Below are 11,129 nucleotides of genomic sequence, written 5' to 3'. Positions count from 1 at the left end.
GAGCCCTGTTGCCATAGCTGTATCACAGGCTGTGGCACAACGTGATAGTCCGCTGCACAGCCTAAGGATGTAACAGGGGAAAGTAAGGAAAACCTGTACCATCAGCTCATAACTCTGGGACTGTTTCACTTACTTTCCTTTTTTTCCTTACATTTTTTCGTGCCGTCATCATTTGTCACTGCTGTGTGAGCCAACAGCAGCAGCCAAACCGTCCCTGAGAGCCATCCCTACCCCAAAGGCAGGTGCCTGGCCTTCCTGGTTTTCAATGGCAGTTGTACCAGGCACATCCAGCCTTGGTCCTTGTGGGATCAACCAAGTGCCTTTTCCTCAGGCATTTTCAACGTGTAACTGCATCTGTGAGCAGAGTCATCAGCTTCAGAGTGGGCTGTGAGAGTGGCTGGGGCCAGGAAGAACAGGCGAGAGGCGCTGGTGGGGGGTCAGGCAGGGAGACACACATGGGGTGAGCGCCAGCCCACGTGGCTGGGCTAATCTTGTGTTCTTCGGGGGCTTTTTCATTTCGGTGGATGATGCCTGATTTGCAGACAGAATTTGGGCCTTTGGGCTAATTTTATTTAATCTTGCAAGGTCTCTTGAGAGATTTTTCACCTCTCTGTAGGAACTCTGTATTAACTGTCCCTACAGCTGCATATCCAGAGATTATTTAAGCTTGAATGTTTTCTCAGCCAATCACTGAAAAATCATGAGCTATCACTTTTACCCTCTTTGCCAAGCCCTTGAATCGTCCTTCATCCTGATGCTATTGTAGCCCCAGTGCCTCTCTTTGAGGCTGTCCCTTCAGTTTCTGAGAATGGGACTTTCTAAAACAAGCCATACTGGTGGCATTGTTCTTTGCCTCAGTTGTGGGAACCATCTCTCAATAGTAGCAATAGTGGTGTGCCCAGAGGCTTCAACTGAGCTTTAAACATCTAAAATGGGGACTACAGCTGAAGTCCTGACAGCAATTTGAAGATTCCAACCAAGCAGAAATGAAAGACAAGAGGTTGAATGACTTTGGTAAAGACACAGAGAGAGTAACTGTCCCAGAAATAACAAGTCCCCTGAGACCCTGGTTAATGTTCTGCTCTTTGTTCTGCCTGTCCTTTGGTGACTAACCCTACCTGGGGCTGCAGAGGGATGGATGTGCTGTATGCAGTTGGGCTGCACACGTGTTTCTTGCATGAGGATGGCATTGAATCACATCCCACAGTAAGCTGCACTTAAGCTTGTGTGGGAGGTGCACGTGCCTTCAAAGGTATAGGGTTTTACTTCTGAAAATTACCTTGGTGACAACAGATGACTATGAACATGCTTTCAGCCTATTCATCTAGTTTGCTTCCAGCTCCATCAGTTATTTTTGGGGCATGGAGATCTTCCAGGGTCTGGTTGGAGTTTTACAGACATGTGCATGAGAAATGTTCTACCCCTGACACTTGGCTGTTTCTCATATGTGACAGGAACCTGATGTGCTCTTCTCGCTGGTTCTGGTGCCCCACACTCGACGACCTGGCCTGTTGGGTGCTCATTGTGCAGAACAACACGGTCTGTGACACCTGTGTTGGCATTGCTTGTACTAAATAACAACATTTCATTCAAGCACTGAATTAAATCCTGAATGGACATAAATGAAGGTGGCTCTATCAAAGTGCAGTTTTCAAGTCCTGCCCAGCCATCCTCCTGCCCACCAGTGCAGTCATGCCATGGTCTTCATGAGGCTGGTGGGAGCACTGCTTAGTCAGAAATCAGGAGGAGTGATAATTTCCTTTTCCCCAACATGAGTTATCAGCCACAGGACCTGAGCTCCCATTTGATTAGCTCTCAGTGTCACCCTGTCCTACTCATCTGATGCACAGTTTAATAAGTGGAATGTTATATTTGAAAAATTATTATTTAAATACCTCATTTATTTGGGGGGGTTCTTTGTAAAGACCAAGCAGTAAATTAAAAGGGAAAATTAAGGGAGAGATTAGTTGAAATGTACATTAATTTCCTGATGTTTTTATCATGTATGTAAAGCAGAGTACCACTATCAGTTACTTCATCATCATCACTAATGATAAGAACTAAAATTTTCACATATAAAATGTTACTACGCCATGCCTTAATTTCCTTCTTGTATCTTCGTTACGTCCATTATTGCAAATTATCACTCCTTCCTACCAGCACTCATGAGCGAAGTGGTGTTCCCAAACAGCTTGGGATCTAGTTCAGCACCACCTTGGAGGGATGCAAATGATAGAACATTTGTGCCTGTCGGGCTGTAAAAAGCTTGGAGGTGCTGTTGCTGCTCTGACAAATGAGACTGCTGTTGACAGGGCTTTCCTCGAATTCCTATGATTTGCAAAATACGATGTTGAGCAGCCAATTAGGTTATAGTACTACTGACTATGAAGCAAGGATCTAATCTGAATCTCGTTGATGCTAATGAATATTTTTACACTGACTGCAAAAGGTGCTGTTTGATCAAGCAGCAAATTATTTTCCTCCAGGATATTTAAATTTTGATGTGTCCCATAGAACCAGAATCTCTTGGGTCTAATGAGCAGTGTGCAACTCTTGCCCTGTTACAAGAGAAACGCAGAGGCTGACATGGATGAAACAAGGCAGATCTTTCCTTCTGCCAGCTATTTGACAGTTGTGACAAATTGTCTTCTGCCGTGAGGTCCTACTGGAGACTCGGTCGTTGGTACAGGGGACAGGGTCAGCAGCATAAACTTTCAGAGCTTCAAAAACAGCCCCAACCACAAGGTGCTTCTATAAAGCACATATTTCTGGCCTACTTGAATCCAGCTGTGTGACTTTCAGGTCAGGAAGAGGAATGACAATACAATCTTAGCTAACTTTTGATTCTCCACAAAAGGTCTTAACAAAATTGGATGAGTTTTATATGAATATGTTAGCAGGGTGTAGAATAACTCTTTGCTTGCCTTCTTCTCACTGAACTGGTAGGTAGCCTTTCTAATGTGAATAGAGACTTTTTTTTTTTTTGGTAATGAAAGACTTATGAAAATATAATAAGTGAATGGAAAGAGAAGCACAGTAAGTTCTGCATCTTTTCATTGATCTGTTATTTTTAGTAAATCACATGTAATCATATACAAAATCCTTGAAATGTGATGTGACAAAATAATCAGAAATTAAGCTCAATGTGAAAATTAAAGGCATCAGCTCACAGAGCTCATGAAAGCAAGAATTTATTTTAGACAGTCTAGTTAGCATATTGCAATCTATTTAGCAATGTACTTAGCATACCACTGCATCTGGTGCAGTGCTCTGTTCCTTATTAATTTTCAATACATTTATTCACCTGTTTTATACTTCAGATTTGCCAGGTGCTGCCATATGTGCTGTGGTGTTTCCTCAGATTGACTCCAGAGTTTGCTGCCTACTTGCCTGACGCTGCAACTCCTGCAACACCTGCGCTTGCCCCAGTCAGAGGAGATGGGTGTTAGGAGGGCAGTTCAGCATCCCGTGTGAAAACGTGAGGTGAAAATTAATTATAGCATATACTATATGTGATAGAAATGAGTTACTGCCCAATTACGTCTCCTGTTTCCATTCAGATGAATTAATGCTTGTTGTGAGCCCTTGGGAATTCAGACACACTTTAAACTTGTAATGAGTGCTATCATTATTGCTTTTGACAGTCATTGAAGTATAATTATCTGATCATCTATTTAAAAGAAAAAAAAATCAAAACTTGTTATATATGAGTTTTAAACCAGCAAATTACAGAACAGTCATATTAGCAGCTCAACCACTCATCTATTTTCTGTAGTGGCACTGCCATCTCCTGGAAAAACTGAAATTGTGCTTCCAAATTTTTCACCTTGAAAGAAACTTTTCAAGAGCAAGAGAAAGGTTAAGTACAAAAGCCAACAATCTCTTAAATTTGAGGCTTTAGGTGTTGCTGAGATGCTTGGTTTTGGTGTAGAGATTGCTGCACGGCTCTTTGTTATCAGAGGATTTTGCTAAGAAACAAGAATGGATGGGGTGTGTGGAGTGTTGTGGGCTACTCCTACCAAAAGGAGATGGTGGGAATGACCAAGTGGTCCAGCAGTTTGGTGTTTCTTTACAAAGCCTAACCCTAAACACAAAATGGGTTGCTCACCAAGGAATTTTGCAGGATCCTTTACTTAATGCCCTCAGCATTCAGTTACCTAGGAACAGCTGCTTTCTGACCTCAGAATTTTAGCAGTAAAGAGGGTTCTACTGCAGCTTTCATTTGAAAGGAGATGGCACTGTAGAGTTTTGTCTGCTTTCTTGGCCTTTCCTGAGCCACTCTGATAATTATCATTGATCATCCTACCAACTTACTAAGCAGTGGTTCTGGCTGTGCTGAAATATTTCCCCTACCTCCCATGTTTCTAGGTGCTGCACATTAGTTTTCTTATTCAAATTTAACTTCTTTCTATGCCTTTTTTTTTAGAATATTTTCAATCAAAACCACGTGGTTTGGGGTTTTTTTAACTCAAATTTCACTTCCAATTCCTGTCTCTCTGCTGGGCAGAAGTTATGTGTGAACTATTCATGTTCTATTACCCACACTTGTTGGAACTCTGGAGGCTGAAAATTTCAGTCTTTCTGTGCTAAAAGGCACTGACCCTCAAGCAAGTACTGCATCTGACTTGAGGCCATGGAACAGGCTTTCTAACTTGAGTGATAGCACTGGGATTATGGGTGTGTAGTTTGAATAGTATTGTGTAATCTCACTGGGTGAAAAACTTAAAATTTAAGGTTTTAGCATATAATAATATATATAGGGAAATATGGAGGACTTCAGGTGTTGTCTAAGTCCTTTTTCTTCACCTTCTTCTTCTTGATTTTGGGTGGTTTTTTTCTAATTGGGTGAAAGAGGTCCGCATCGCAGACCTTGGGTGATCAATTATTGAGTTAAAAGCATAAATAATATCATCTTGTTATTGGATATGCTTAAATAACCTTGCCAAGAGTTAGAGACACCTCCATTTTCTACCTTGCTAGTTAGAGTTTACAACTCGTGAGACTGTAATATAGATAAGAATTAATAAACACTGAGTCCGAACACGAAACTGTGACTCCTGTGTATTAATCCCGGCTCTAACACAAAGAAAAGATGATAAAAAGCTCACACACACTCAGCTGGGCCCTTTCCCATCTCCACAGTGCTGGAATACAGGTACATAGGCTGCTCACTCAGCCAGCCACACACAGCTCCAGCTGCAAAACTCCTGCTCCCACCGCACTCTGTGTGCTGCAGGGATGCTGCCCTCGGAGACATCCGAAAATTGCACAGCCTTTCACTAATCCTGTGCATTCAGATCATTTTTTGTCTGCCTGTGATGCATGTAAGATATCAAAGCTGTTGCAAAGGAAGTCGCTGGCACTCAGCTGCCCAGCCCGCTCATTTCTCACTGTGCATGGTGTTGAATGGCTCTCTGAAATAATCCTGTGGATAGCAGGATTTTGGAAAGTGGCAACCACTTTTTCTGACTATGGTCAAAGCAAAAGTCATGTCTGGCCTTCCTTTTATTAGAAATACCCGATCTCCTCTGCAAGATTTTTATATCACACTTTGTCACAGACCTTTCTCTTAGACAAGAGAAGTTTTCTTTTAGGCAAGAACACTTTTCCTGTGGTTTTGTAGGATATATGCATGCCAAACTGGTTATTTGGCAGTCTTCTCCTGCAACTGATAGATGAGGAACATTTGCATGTCTGCAAAGAGAAGAGAGGCAACAGACACTTTCTCTCCCTGAACACATCTCCTCCCTTCAGCCTAGCAATACTTTTCTTTCATGCTCAGAGCAGTGTTTGAGATTAGTTTCACAATTAGCTTATGTGGAGACCACATCAGCAGTGCAGAGATTTTACCCAAGACAGATTGTGAATCCACATTGCTTCTTTTTTTCTAAGTATTCAGATGGGCATCTGCCAAGATTCCTCAGTCACAAGCTACACATATGTAGCTTGAACTGGCCTTGTAAACAGGGACAGGAAATCCTATGGCACTCCAAAAATTTATTTCTGAAGAACTCAGATTTTTCTAGTGAGTCATTGTGCTCTCAGCTCTTTTGTATTGAGTAGCTAATAACGGTCCCAAAACAAAAACACCAACCAGAAAGTTCTTCGGGTCTGGAAAAATGGCAGTTCACAGTGCCGGCCACCACAATGCTCCCTTTCCTCACCTCCCACGGCATTTCTGCAGTACTGCCAGGCCTAAAAATGCACTTTCTGTAATAGCAGCTCCCCACACTGCCATGTCTGTGTGTCTCAGGCACAGCACCACTCACCTGCCAGTGCACTGGGGTTTTGCCACTAAAGGTTCACTGAAAAGTTCAATACTGCCTTCATGTTTAATTTCAACCCGGAATCTTCAAGCTTAATGAAAGCTAGCAGATAATATCTTTATGTCTTTATCCAGTGGTTCAGCTTGCACAAAGATATCACTTTGATAAAATAAACTGATGAGTAATGACATGCTTTCCAATATTTTTGGCATCAACATTTTTTCATACGGCAAATGTTTTTCATAAGATGAAAGCAAAAGTTTAAGACCACTTGCAGCTCTTAGATAAAACTTGAGGCTTCCTTGGTACTTCTGATGGTGTTTTGAACTTATGCACTCATTTTATGATCAGTATTTCCTGGTACCTGTTTTTTAATTGAAATGCTTCTTTTAATCTGTGCTAATTTCACCTCAAAATTAATGACTCTTTCACGGTACGTAAGTGGCTGTCTTAGAAGCATCCTTGCTATCACGTGTTCTACATACAGGGTGTTGCTGAAACGGAGTGTTTCAATCACAGCATCACCTCCACAGACTTTTCCTTCAGCAGCTCTGCAGTCACTGCTACCTCACACGCTCAACAGAAGTAGACACGCAATTATTCACCCTGACCTAAAAAGCAGCACAGTGTTACAGCCTGCTCTCTTTGTTCATTAGCTGATTGCCTGCCCGAGAGGGCTGCGAGAGGGCTGAGCTCAGCAGGAGCTCTCTGGGCTCAAAGAAAGGCTTCCTATGGAAAATGTGATGCTGGTGCTTCTGGTCTGTCAGCTCCAGGTGACTCCCCAGGCACAGCAGCTGGGCCCATGGGAGAGGCACAGACAGCATTTACAGAGACACGGGCACACGGATTTCCTATCAGAACTGTCACAGCCATCCCTGCAAGGGGGTCTGGTCTCACTTTGGCACAGACCAGGCTGCAGGGACAAAACCCCAAAGGTATACCAAAATCAGTGGTGTCTCCTTGCACTAGGTCATGATTCAGCCCATTCTATGTAATCTATCTTTTTTCCTGATCTTTCTTTAGAAAATACTTTGTAGATGTAGATGATTATCCTTCTTAGAAAACAATTATTTATTTCTCTATGAAATATATGTCTGTCTTTAGTCATATGAGAACACACCACTGGCAAGTTGAGCCTACAAAACAGTTGATTGATTTTCCTTGAAGGCCTTTCTCTCTTGCCTGGCTTCCAGTAAAGCAAAGGCCCTGGAAGGTGCAGCAGCTTTATAGCAGACATAAATGTTTATGTCACGGGTATCTGAAGGCAGCGACATAAATCCACTTCTCCACTCTTTCCCATGCAACTCCTGACTTGTTCTCCTTGACTTCCCACAGTAAAAGATGCAGTGTGGACTCAAAATAATTTTCCCCCTTTGAACAGCGGCAGTCCTGCCTGTCACTCTGCATGGAAAGTCTTTAAGAGAGCACATTAGAAATGTTGATTTGAATTATAAACCGAGGAGATAATCCAAATTATCTGGAGTTCTGCTGATGTCACTGAGAATTTGCATGCATGCCAAGCATGCTGGGGACCATCCAGGTGCACCTCCAAAGACAGGGGAGCTCATTGTACATGACTGTGCCTATGCACTTGAATAAAGCCGGGCTTTGGGAAGCTGCCACCTTCCCCTGTGCAACATCTTCTCTAAGGCACGCCTTGCATCATAATCAGCACCATAAACACTCCCTAAATTCTCTCTACCTGAGCCACAATGAAATCAATTCAGCATGAAGAACTTTTATGTCTAAGTAAAGTGGAAGTTTTGCCCGGTAATGGATAAAATTGTAGTTTAACTGGCCCTAAAGGTGGCAGGCATGTGGTAAAGAGGCCATGTTCTCTGGTTCCTACTGTACTAAATGCATCCTCTAGCTGAAAGAAAACAGTGATTATCAGAAAGTCAGTTGTCATTCTGCCTCTTTAGAAAAATTCCCATTAAAGATAAAACCAATTTTAATTAGATTAAGTATCCAATTACTGTAATTACATTTTTAAAAAATTCACATCATGAGGATGACCCTTTTAAAAAGGGTTACAAGAATAATTAGTGTATTCATATTAACCAAAATGTATTGGATAATATTTATACCCAGAAGGCGAAGTACATTACACATATTTCACCTTTGGGGAAAGCTTGCAAATGTTTTGGCAGTGGTATGAATATTTATAGGGAAGAGCATGCTTTAGCAAGATTATATGAGAAAGCATTTATATGCTCACAAATTTTCACCCAAGGGTAAAGTATACATAAAATGTAGTGCAGAAATTATGGATATGCAAAGGGCGATTTAAGTGCAGAATTTATATCAGTTTGTTTAATTAATTGGAGCGGAATACTACTCCCCTTATTTATTTATTATTTTTCCCTTTGGGTGACAGAACAGCCATAGAATTCATCAGAGCTTTCGTTCTGCTGATCAATAACACCAAGAGAGGTGCCAGGAAAGGGTGTTCCCTCTGCAAGGCATCACCTCGTCCAGGGGCTAAAGCATGCCCTTCAATGCTCACACTGCGCAAGCAATCCCATCCGCTGCCGGATGCGACCTGAACAACTCACCGCGGAGTTGGGAAACACGCAGGCGGCCCCCACTCAACGCTGCTCATTTAGGGCCAAGTCCTCCAGCTCTCAGCGAGGGGGAGGCTTGAAGAGATGCCAAATAGGTTTGCTCACGCACGGAAGACAAGAAAGCACATCCTTGTTGCAGGCTGCCCCCAGAAGGCACGGGGCATGTGACCCATTTCTGCTGCCGAGGGTGGCGGCTGTGCCAGCCCTTGTGCTGCGCACAAAGGTCCTGCTGCAGACCACTGGGACCTCTGTCTGCCCAGCCAGCGAGTTCTGCCTGCTCTGCAGCTAATCAACAGCTTTGGGAATTGCCTAGGAATTACATTCTTCCTCAGAAAACAAGCTCTCAAGCTTCTAACTGGTGTTAGCATTTACCTACTGCTGCAGCGCTCGGCTCTTTACTGTTAAGACACTCTGCAGTGAGAATGCACATAAGCACCTCCCTAATTTAGGTGAGGAGCTGTGATAGCACAGCTTTTGACAAAACCTAGACAAATGAGAAAGCTCTTGTGTCATCTGTTAGTTTGATTAAGTTATGAAATTTCTTCCTGATTTACATTTATATCAGAGATCGTTCATTTTTATAGCAATTTATATGTGGCCAGTGAAGAATGAGCAGACCAAAAAAAAATTTAAAAAGATAAAAAGCCAGGCTTTAAATGATTCATTCAAGTTCTTTCACATTAATTTTCTCTTACAGAATTATCAGCAATCATTCTCGAGCATTCATGCCTTTCCTGTTTTTCAGAACAGCTGAATACTGCTATACGTAATCTGAAGTTTGGTACTCCTTAGGCTATAAACTGTGGCTCGTGCAGATCCTTACCTACACGTGTAAAAGGTTCTGCTTTCTGAAGATGTAAAATAAGTTACAAATACTTGTGCAAAGGGATGATCGCTTCAATGCTGATATTGCCAGCATGGAAAGTAGCATGAACATTTAAAAATTCCACTGTCATTTGCTGGGTTTTGAGCTTTCTTGCAAAATAAATAGCCCAAGAACATCCTTAAGGAAAAAGCATAAAAACAAGGAAAAAAATACGCCTCTGATTCATACTGGCTAAATTGCCTCTAAAGCTTTGTCCCACAATAAAGAGAAACTGGGAAAGTCAGTAAGCATGTGATAGCAAGAGAGACAGGTAGATGGGAAAACAGGAGGGTTAAATAAATAGGAGTAAAATTAAATTACTTTCTAACATTCCTGTGCAGAAGTTCAAAATAAATAATTTTTTGGAGATTTTTATTGATACCTGCTGAATATCTATTACACTGTCTGGAGGGTATTTTGCAACATAAGTCTTGTTTCTGAATATTATAAACTGCCAGAGAACAACAACGTATTTTACATGATGGAATGAGGGAATTGTTTGTTGTTAGTGAACTGATGACACATTTCTGATCAAGGCAACGCTCCTTTTGATGCCCTTACTTGTTAACTTGGCCTCTGCAGGCATCACGAGTAGCTGACAAGTTTACGAAAGAGGCACAGACACCGAAACAACAGCTCCCACAATTCTCACTTCCAGGAACTGTGCAGGGTCTCCCAGAAATCCTCCTGTGAGAAGCCTGAAACCTGGTGAACGAGTGAAGGGTGAAGGAGCTGTGGAAGGGAACAGTGCAGCCAGGCTGCTTTGTAAGGGTTGGTGGGGCCTGACCAAGGACTGCTGTCTCCTCAGGGTCGAGGTGGTCACTAAGAGGGATTTCTGGAACTGGCCATCCAGTTCCAGTTGTTAACATCTCGGATATTCACACAGAAGTGAATATCTCTTTTGAAGTAATTTAAGAGCCTGTGGTATTCTGCTGCCACGGTGGTCTGCAGTGTTAGCCAAAGCAATTCTGCTCTCAGCTCAAGTCTAATTAAGGGTAGCTCTTGCGTAAAGTGAGTTAAATTCAGTAGTCACAGCCCAGACCCCATGGAAAATAGTCTAATTCAACTACAGTGATACGGTGTAATATAAATATAATGGAAATACAAAACCATATAATTTAATTTGACATGACTGGCAGTTTTTTTTGCTTAAGTCGGTGAAAATGAACAAGTACAAACACTGAACTTCCCTCTTCGATTTTTATTTTAGTGCAGTAAGGAGCTGGCTTCAGGATGACTTTGCACAGCAGCACCCTAAACAAATGCACTGACAACAGGCATATTTCACGTGCTCTTTTGAAAATATATGCACAATTTTAATGTTTTAGAGAGTTGCAGTAAATTGAATTAAGCTTAAATATGGTTTGGACTTTTCTACCTCTGTCCCATATGCTCAAAGGAGGGAAACAAATCCACATGGAAAATCCGGGTTAG

This window comes from Hirundo rustica, chromosome 6, assembly GCF_015227805.2.
Source record: "Hirundo rustica isolate bHirRus1 chromosome 6, bHirRus1.pri.v3, whole genome shotgun sequence".
NCBI lineage: Eukaryota > Metazoa > Chordata > Aves > Passeriformes > Hirundinidae > Hirundo > Hirundo rustica.
Note: the sequence above shows the minus strand (reverse complement) of the source record.